General features: G+C 35.3%; 1 long non-coding RNA gene and 1 pseudogene across 1 annotated transcript; both read left to right on the top strand.

Moving 5' to 3' along the window:
* The first annotated feature begins 3777 nt into the window (after positions 1-3777).
* Positions 3778-5129, top strand: LOC130462683 (U4/U6 small nuclear ribonucleoprotein PRP4-like protein; annotated as a pseudogene).
* A 67-nt stretch (positions 5130-5196) lies between these two features.
* LOC130462684 (uncharacterized) lies at positions 5197-7680 on the top strand. The gene is made up of 2 exons (XR_008923334.1): positions 5197-5269; positions 7424-7680. It is a non-coding gene; the product is annotated as an uncharacterized lncRNA (long non-coding RNA).
* Positions 7681-10823: the final 3143 nt, after the last annotated feature.

Raw genomic sequence — 10823 nt, 5'->3', positions numbered from 1 at the left:
CAGCAGATCATGCTCACCTTGAACATTCCTCCTGGTGAGTTTCCTTTTAGATATTTGGGTGTTCCCTTATCTACTAAGAAACTTTCCTATTCTCAATGCAAACCTCTAGTTGATAAAGTGCTGAGTAGAGCTAAAAGTTGGACTGTAAGGTATTTGTCCTATGCTGGTAGACTTCAGTTAGTTAAAACAACTTCTTAGCCTACAGTCCTTTTGGTGCCAGATATTTGTGTTACCTAAGAAAGTTATTAAGGAAGTTCAAAGCTACTGCAGAATTTTCTTATGGACAGGAGGTACTGAATGCTCCAAGAAAGCTCTTGTTTCTTGGTCTCATATGTGTTTACCTAAAACTGCTGGTGGCTGGAATATCAAAGATATGGAGATCTGGAATAAGGCAACAGTGTGCAAGCTTCCGTGGGGTCTTACTCATAAGAAAGACAGGCTTTGGTCTAGATGGGTAGATAGGTATTATATGAAAGGGAGGCCCATTACATATGTTCATTGCCCCTCCAATATGTCATGGTCATTGAGGAAGATTTTTGGCTGTAAGGAGCTGGTCACTAATGTTGGAGGTTGGTCAGCTGTCGAGAAGAATGGTTGTTTTTCAATTAAACTGATGTATAGCAAGTTATGTGGTGTTCACCCTAAAGTTCCCTGGAGGAGGCTCTTGTGCAACAATTTTGCAACTCCTAAAAGTCTTTCATCATGTGGATTGATATTTAGAAGAGGTTACCTACTCTTGACAGGTTGTTCAAATGGGGAGTTGTTACTTCTGAAGTCTATCCTGTATGCAGCATGTGTTCTGAATCTGTTGAGCACCTGTTCTTTACTTGCACCTTATCCTGCAGAGTCTGGCAGAAAGTTTTGGATTTGCTGCAGTTTAAGAGAAGACCAGAACCCTTTGGTAATGAGATGCAGTGGGTGATTAAGAGTTGTAAAAGGAATGGTAGTAGACACAAGTTACTGGGAATGTTCTTTGCTGAGTGTATTTATCCATTTGGTTGAATAGGAATGATGTTGTTTACAATCAGGTTTGTAAAACCCCTGAGGTGCTGTTTAGACAGATTCAGTTTAATGTAGCTAGTAGATCCTCTGATGTACTTAGCTCTACTCTGTTGAACTTGAGTAGATAGTGTTCTAGGGCTTTAGTAGCAGTTGTGCTTGAGCTTGTAACTGGGCAGTTTGCCTGATTTCTTCTCCCTTTTGGTAATAAAACTCTTATTTGCCAAAATAAAAAACACCTACGTAAAAGTTAGTATGTATTGAACACCAAAGTAGAAATATAAAGCTTTAAAAAACACCAAAGGGAATTAGGGTGTGTATAATACACCAAACAAAAAAGAAGGGATCTAAAAACCACTTAATTCATTTTCTAAATACAATAAAAGTTTAAATATAAAAAATAGTTTATATTTATACCTAGTTCACTCTTTCGAGTGACCCACCTTTTCAAATGAAATACAATGACTGCGGGATAAATAAACGAAATTGAAAACAACATAGGAACTACACTTTATCCTCAAACTCCCTAGTCCACGTTCCAAGAAAAACTTGGTGATAGACTAGAATGGTAAATGATTAGTCGAGCGATATAAATCCATCAATCTCAAACCATAACTCGAAGCCCAGAGCCGCTGATTACCTAAACCAAACCAGAAAAAAACAACTAATTCTAAAAATTTATAAATAAAGAAAACAAAAAATAACGACGTAGTTACATCAGTTACAAGGAAAAGTAAAAAAAAAAAAACTTCGACATATACATCCAAATTAGGATTTTTTGCCAAAAATGACATTTTATAAACGTTTTTTTGCGAGAAAGGACCTTTTATGACGAAATTGGTGAAATGGGACCTAAAACATAAAAGTTTTTGTTGATTGGGACCTTTTACCGGTTTCTTGGAGTTGACCCAAGATTCCGGCAACGGCCTTTGACACGTGGCAACCGGAGAAGGCCACGTGTCAATTTAATGATTAAAAAAAAAAAAATTAAAAAATTTGCCCCAAAAAAAAAATTTATCGATTTTTTTTCCCCCAAAATAGATTTTTTTTTTTGCCCCAAATCGATTTTTATTTTTTGCCCCAAATCGATTTTTTTTTTGCCCCAAATTGATTTTTTTGTTGCTCCAAATCGATTTTTTTTTTTTGCCCCAAATCGATTTTTTTTTTGCCCCAAATCTTTTTTTTTTTTTGCCCCAAATCGATTTTTTTTTTGCCCCAAATCAATTTTTTTTTTGCCCCAAATCGATTTTTTATTTGCCCCAAATCGATTTTTTTTTTTGTCCCAATTCTCCCTCCAAAATCCCAATTGCCTTAAAGTTCGTCACTGAAATTGTCTGCCACGAATTGTTATTCATAGCCACACGAATCAGGTTTGCTATTTGTCCCCCTCAAATTCCTCCTCAATTGTTCTAATTTTACGTCGAAAAAATTAGGATTCTTCGCAAAATTGAGGCAAAAAATAAATAATTCGATTTGGGGCAAAAAAAAAAGAAATCGATAAAAATATTTTTTTTTGTTGGGGCAACTTTTTTTTTTTTGGGCATTTATTTTTATTTTTGGGATTTTTTTTAATCATTAAATGGATACGTGGCGTTCTCCGGTTGCACTAGTAGAAAAAACCCCTGTTGCAGCCCCCTTGTTGCAGCGTACATGTATTAATACGCTTCAACAACCAGTAGGTCAACGCGGGTCAAACCCTTTAAAGGGTTGTTGCAGCGTACAAATTAATTGCCCTCTGCAAAAGAGTTTTTTGCAGCGTACAAAGTAAAAGCCCCCTGCAATAACCCCTTTATTTTGCAGCATACGTGTAAAAGCCCCCTGCAATAACATGTTAGTAATTTTCTTCGGCTTCAAAGTTAATTCAGACCAAATATTTCATCTCAAACGCGCCCACTCCCTTCTTCTTCCCTCAGCGTTCCCTGCATCTCGCCCGTCGCTGGTGGTTCTCGCCAGTCACCGTCGCCTCTGGGTCTCTCCCGTTGCCGGTGGTACTCCAGCAAGGGTCTGTTTCCTCGCCTCCTCACCGGTGGTCCCTTTCTCAAAAAACCACCTTCCCTGCTCGAAAAACCACCAATGAAGTCCATCCTTGCTCGAAAAACGAAGCTACTTTCCTCGGCCGGTGGTTCCAAGTGATATTGTTGCTCGCGAACCTTCTTCTCCGTCAATCCTCGCCGCTGCAAGTAACTTTCTTCCCTTTCCCTCTTGATTTTCGTTTTCAGAATTAGGGTTTGTTCATTTATATTAATTTTTTTTTTGTGGCAAGTTGTTCATGGGGGAAGATTGAAGCTGCTATTTCCTGGTAGACCTGTATGTTGAAAATTCCAATTTTTATTTGGCGTTATCCATTTTTGAGAAGAATGGTACGCAACTGCAGCGAATGCTGCTTCTACCTGTTTTAGGTTGAGCATTTTGTCAAACTTTATTTAGCCTTTTTCCATTCTAGATTATCTATTGTTGTTGAGCCTTGAGCCTTCCCTTCGAAGTTAGCTTATAGCTCGATAATGTTTTATGTCCTAGCTTGAAATGTGGACTTGATTAGGTACTTAGGTGTTTAAGTAATACTGATTGTTAATGCCCGCAGGCTTCTTAGGAGAAAGGAATTTGTATTTTTTATTTTGAATTACAATGAAATTGCATACTGATGTTTGCTTATTCGACGGTCTAGCTGCTATAGATTTAACTTTTATTAACTGGAATCTATGGACTTGTGGGGGTTTGATTCTTGTATATTATTCTGACTTGCTAAAATCTCTATCAGGTATGAGTTTAAAACAAATCATGGAGAATGGATCACTTCAATGAAACCAAAGTTTGGGGATAATGTATCCGGATGTGTTCGTACAACAATCAAGTCAGTACCTCAGAATGTAAAAAAGTTCTGTATAAAGTCCTCATATGGGAAACCAGCTGTGAGATTTTGGTAGGTAAGTACATCTCATTCAACCAATTTTTTGTTTGTTTTGGCATTTCTTGATTACTGTTTTGTTGTATGATGAGCTTGGTAGCTGATTGGTGGTTTGTTTACTTCTTCATGTGCACACGATATGCAGTGTATTTCCTTTGTCTTTGTCTTTGTCTTTTTTGTTTTTGTTCTGGCCGGGGCCGGGGCGGGGGTGGGGGTGGATTGAGTGTTTTGAGTCCAGCAACACTAGATCCATCTTCTGATTATGTCTCCTGTTATGCTATTATGAGATTCGTGTATGTTGATTTGTCCAACTTGATTTATAAATTATGAGAGTTAGATTGACAATTGAGCTGACTAATCTGTTGTATCTGTCAAGATATGGAGAGCATGGTGCTTAACTGTGCATTCAATTAGCCATGATTGCGGGGCCATTGCCCTAAATTATGAGACTGGTTTGTCATTTTTGAAGGCGAGTACTAATGGTCTGTTTATTGCTTGTTTTGTTTCTTTAGCTCTGTTAGTGGGGTTGCCAAGATATGGAGTATATGTTGCATTTTCTCCTGTAAGTGACAATGTAGCAACTGCCTCAGCTGATCGTACTGCAAAGTTGTGGAACACAGATGGCACTTTATTGAGAACATTTGAAGGTCATTTAGACCGCCTAGCTCGTATTGCCTTCCATCCATCTGGGAAGTACTTGGGCACTACAAGTTTTGACAAAACTTGGCGTTTGTGGGATATCGAAAGTGGTGCTGAGTTGCTTCTTCAAGAAGGCCATAGCAGGAGTGTTTATGCCATATCTTTCCATCCGGATGGATCATTGTTAGCATCATGTGGACTGGATTCTCTTACACGTGTCTGAGATCTTCGAACAGGGAGAAGTATTCTTGCTTTGGAAGGCCACATCAAACCTGTAAATTTCTTCTCTAGTCATTAACATTTATTTTTGTGATGCTAACTCTGATTGTTGACTCAGGTTTTTTCTTTTTCCTCTCAGGTTTATGGAGTTGATTTCTCTCCTAATGGCTATCATTTGGCCACTGGTTCTGAGGATAACACTTGTCGGATTTGGGACTTGAGAAAGAAAAAGTCATTGTACATAATTCCTGCCCATTCAAAGCTTATTTCACAGGTCAAATTTGAGCCTCAGGAGGGATATTATTTGGTCACTGCTTCATATGATACAACTGTTAAGGTATGAGACTTGGCACTCAATTACTCTCAGTAGTCTGTTTTGTTAAGTTACAAGGAGTGTTTTGTATCATTTTGCCCTATTTCATCAGGTATGGTCATTTCGAGACTTCAAGCTTATCAGGACATTGTCAGGACATGAAGCAAGAGTTACACCCTTAGATGTCACAGGAGGTAAGATCTTTTCTCTTGGTAAACTGTAGTAAAAGTGATGCGTGCAAAATGGGAACTTATAGTAGCATCTCATTACAAGTTTATAACTGTCATCTTGGGATGGAATTATGGTAAAGTTTATGGAAGTTGCCACTCAAAAACTGAATTTGTTTAAATACGTTACATTCAACAACAGAGATAAAGTGAATGCAATTTGATATAAAATATTGTATGGGTAACCTATCTCTAAGATCTCACCTCTCTCACTAAGTCTCACTCCAGCGACAAATCTGAAATTTGACTACCTAAACAACCAAAATCCGCCGGGAAAACAGTAAATCCGGCGTGTCAAGGGAATAGGTGGCATGGTTGGGTCGTTATAGGTCATATATTGAGCTAAAATGACATTTTCGCTCCCAACTTTGAACTAAAGAACCTAAGGACTCATTTGATTCTTATTACATGACTAATATGCATAGTTTTAAGTTTCTAAAACTCATTCGAACCTATTTATGCACATTTATGGCTCGTTGGGTCGTTATAGGTCATATATAGAGCTAAAATGACATTTTCGCTCCCAACTTTGAACTAAAGAACCTAAGGACTCATTTGATTCTTATTACATGACTAATATGCATAGTTTTAAGTTTCTAAAACTCATTCGAACCTATTTATGCACATTTATGGCTCGTTGGGTCGTTATAGGTCATATATAGAGCTAAAATGACATTTTCGCTCCCAACTTTGAACTAAAGAACCTAAGGACTCATTTGATTCTTGTTACATGACTAATATGCATAGTTTTAAGTTTCTAAATCTCATTCGAACCTATTTATGCACATTTAAGGTTCGTTGGGTTGTTATAGGTCATATATAGAGCTAAAATGACATATATAGAGTTAACTTATTACATGATTAATATGATTATTTTTATGTTTCCAAGATTCAATCCAATCTATTTATGCACGTTTGAGACTTGTTTGGCCATTATAGGTCATATTTAGGCTAAAATGACGTTTTCGTTCACAACTTTGAACTAACGAACCTAAGGACTCACTTCCAACTTATTACATGATTAATATGATTTTTTTAAGTTTCCAAGACTCAATCCAATCGATTTATGAACATTTGAGACTTGTTTGGTCGTTATAGGTCATGTTTAGGCTAAAATGAGGCATTTTAGCTCCCAAGCTCCCAACTTTGAACTAACGAACCTAAGAACTCATTTCGAACTTACTACATGATTCATATGATTAGTTTTAAATTTCCAAGACTCAATCCAATCTATTTATGCACATTTGAGACTTGTTTGGCCATTATAGGTCATATTTAGGCTAATATGACATTTTCGCTCCCAACTTTGAACTAACAAACCTAAAAAATAATTTCAAACTTATTACATGATTCATATGATTATTTTTAACTTTTCAAAAATCAATCCGATCTATTATGCACATTTGAGACTTGTTTGGTCGTTATAGGTCATATTTAGGCTAAAATGAGACATTTTCGCTCCTAATCTTGAACTAAAGAACCTAAAGACTCATTTTAAACCCTTTACATGATTAATATGCTTAGTTTGAAGTTTCCAAGACTTATTCCAATCTATTTATGCACATTTAAGGTTTGTTAATTTGGTCGTTATTGGCCATATTTAGGCTAAAATGAGCATTTTCTCTCCCAAATTTGAAATAAAGAACCTAAGGACTCATTTTAAACCTTTTAAATGATTAATATACTTAGCTTTAAGTTTCCAAGACTCGTTCCAATCTATTTATGCACATTTAAGGTTCATTGGGTCGTTATAGGTCTTATTTAGGCTGGATTGACATTTTCGCTCCCAACTTTGAACTAAAGAACCTAATGACTCATTTTAAACTTTTTACATGTTTAATATGCATAGTTTTAACTTTCTAAGACTCATTCCAATCTATTTACGCACATTTAAGGCTCATTGGGTCGTTATAGGTTTTATTTAGGCTAAAATGACATTTTCGCTCCCAAATTTGAGCTACATAACCTAAGAATTCATTTTATACCTTTTACATGATTAATATGCTTAGCTTTAAGTTTCCAAGACTATTAGGACATTGTTATTAGTTGCTTGAATGTTAAAGTGTGATATTTAATTTGAATTTAATCTAATGCTTAGTTGAAATTTCTGTTTTTGTAAAGGTCTACACTCCGAGGAATGCGCCTATACTAGTGAGGAAATTGATGTGGTTCGTGAGCAACCGGCTAAGTGTTTTACCCGCAAGTATTTACTATTGGCTTGAGCGCGCTTGATCGAGGTGGTTTAGTTGTTATAGAACAATCGTTTACATTAAAATGTATGCGTACATTGAAATTGGAACGTATATTTGAATGTAGTACGTGCACTTTGGTTTTGGGATATATATATATGTATACAAAACACCAGTTATTATTTTTTATATTTGTTCTACAGGTTACGATATTTTATTTATTGTTGTTGACAGGTTCCTATATTTGGTGCAAGACACCCTAGGTATAGATAAATAAAACTAAAATTTTCCCGCCAAAAGCACAGCTTTGTTGCAGGGGGCATATACTTGTTCGCTGCAACAAGTGTGTAAAATTAGGCAAAAATCAAGACTTGTTGCAGCGTACAAAATGATGTACGCTGCAACAGACTGGTTTGTTGCAGCGAACAAAATGATGTACGCTGCAACAGACTGGTTTGTTGCAGCGTACAAATAAAAGCCCGCTGCAACAAACCAGTCTGTTGCAGCGTACATCATTTTGTACGCTGCAACAAGTCTTAATTTTTGCCTAATTTTACACACTTGTTGCAGCGTACATGCAAATGTACGCTGCAAAAAAGTACTTTTCGCAGCGTACATTGTACGCTGCAACAAGTCAATACTTGTTGCAGGCCCCCCAGTTGCAGCATACGATGTACGCTGCAACAGGGGTCTAAAAGCCCGCTGCAACAAGGGTTTTTTCTACTAGTGTTGCCACGTGTCAAAGTCGTTGCCGGAATCTTGGGTCAACTCCAAGAAACCGGTAAAAGGTCCCAATCAACAAAAAAAATTATGTTTTACGTCCCATTTCACCAATTTCGTCATAAAAGGTCTTTTCTCGCAAAAAAACGTTTATAAAAGGTCCTTTTTGGCCAAAAATCCTCCAAATTAAATAGTATCAGAATTACATATCGACAATTAAACAAAAAAGCACACCACCATACTTGGCAAGAAACATTGCCGGCCGAGAAGAGAACTGGTAGCTTGATCAAAGCGATCAATACTTCATATTCCATAAAGTATTTTAAATCGAATTGCAATCAACAATGCCAAAAAATCAAAAAGTACAATGATTATCGTTCACAGTGTTCATCATCTTGACCTTTGAGTTCATCATCCACGATTTAGGGCATTATTACTTCATCCTGGACTGTATTGCATCGTGTGTATCCATTTGCTTCACGTGAATTTTACAAAACTAATTTTTTCTATTTTAAAAAAGTTTTTTTAATTTAAAAATTCAGATTTTAATTAGAATATGAATTAATTAAGTGGTTTTTAAACCCCCTTCATTTTTGTTTGGTGTGTTATAAATACCCTAATTCACTTTGGTATTTTTTAAAACTTTATATTTCTACTTTGGTGTTCAATTCATACTAACTTTTACTTTGGGTTTTTAAAGACATATATATCTACTTCGGTGGCTAAAATAATTTTTTTTGCAATTCAAGTGTACAACAGACTATACTCCAAAATTTTAATTTTTTATCCTATTAATTTGTTTTGGGGCCTTCAAAATAGTAGGCTACAACCTCCGTTTCAAAACGATATTTATAGTTATTATTTTGCACAAATATTCCCTCTTCTCCTATTTGTTTGACCCACGTTCTATTTTATTATGTCCATGAAAGATTGCCCCATTTCATTATATAGTAATAGGTCCCCCTATTCTCCACTTGTAAACACTTATAAAGGTGAAAAAGACAATATTACCTCCCTTTTCTTGCAAAATTTAGTCTCAACCTTTAATAAAAACACATTTTGTTTATGGGGCAGACAAATAGGGAAAGAGGAAGTAAGATAGAAAAGAAAGAATGTAAAAAGATGGGTGAATATAATAAAATATGGATAAAGTAAGAGATATGTGTAAAAAAAGGCGGGTAGTGGTAAGAAAAAAAATGTACAAAGTTGAGTTAAGTACAAAGTTGGGGTCTAACATTTCACATTTTTCATCGTTTGGGACCTGCATCTTTTTCTTTCACCTTTTAGGACCTACTATTCATTTTCCGGCCAAATTTAATCAAAGCATGAAAAAGACTAGTCCCTTGAGTTAAAAGTTTAGGTATTTGAGTTAAAACTTATATTTTTTTATTTTTTTTATTTATACTTAATGGGAGTATGAATACAATAATTTGTACTCCGTATGGTTTTTGAAGTGTGCTCAATAACCAAATAAAAGAATGGATAATTATTATTTTTTGTAAAGGAAATTTAAATCGAGTTTTTTTAAAGGAATGAACATAAGTAATTGCTCTGTTCTTCTTTCTCACTCTGGTCCTCAAGCCCCCTTCTTCTTCCTTTACTCTACAAGTCTACAATCACCATGAACTCATGAATGTCGTCACATAAATCAATGGCTCATAACAAATTAACAAGAAGGAAAATTTATCATCTTCATTCCTCAACATTTGTACTCCACGATTACATTAACATAGAAGATGAAATACTGAATTGAAGATTGAAGATCGAAGAACTAGAAGAAAAAAGTACCAAATTTGCTGCAAGATATACTAAATTTGGAGTAAGGACATCATAAAAGTATGTTTGAAATTCCCACTTCAATTCATTCGATTTCGGAAATTTCAATGGTATTTTCTTTTCTGGAAAGATCAATGATAATTTGAAGAAGTTAGCCGTTGAGATCTTCGAAGCTGTATACAAGGGTTTTGGTTTTCTTCCTTCATTCTTAATGCTTTCAATGTACAAACTGAATACTTCCACATCTGCTGTATACTTGTATGTCCATCTCCTTTTAAAAAAAATTGGGACTTTTTTAATTTTTATAAATTTATACGAAGTACGGAGTAATTAATTTTGCTCTGTGGATTATTTTGTTTTGTTCTTTAGTTACTTTGATTAAGAACAACAACTCACCGTTTTGTTGTTATGAAAAATCTTCAAATCATGGATTCTGATTAAGAGCGATGCGTCGTAGTACTTTTTTATCTTTTAAAACTTTTTCTGTTTGATTTTTTTTTCCTGTTATGGTTATTGTAGAAATAAATACAAAAATATATTTAAAGGGCCTCAATTTTAGATTAATCATTGGTGAGTTAAAGGTGAGTTAAATGGTCGGAAAATGGGAATGAGGTCCCAAAAGGTGAAAAATAAAGTTGTAGGTCCTAAACGGTGAAAACACTAAAAGGTTGGACCCCAACCTTTAACTTAACCCGTACAAAGTTAGAAAATTTGAGTGAAAAGTTGTAAATATTGTGTGGGCAGTGGTAAGAAGGGTAAGATAGTGAATTGTCATGTTTATAATAAAATAAGACACAATGTAAAGAACATTATGAAATGAATTAAAATGGAAATTA

Source organism: Spinacia oleracea, chromosome 6 (assembly GCF_020520425.1).
Source record: "Spinacia oleracea cultivar Varoflay chromosome 6, BTI_SOV_V1, whole genome shotgun sequence".
Taxonomy (NCBI): Eukaryota; Viridiplantae; Streptophyta; class Magnoliopsida; order Caryophyllales; family Amaranthaceae; genus Spinacia; species Spinacia oleracea.
This window is presented reverse-complemented; position numbering and strand designations above follow the sequence as displayed.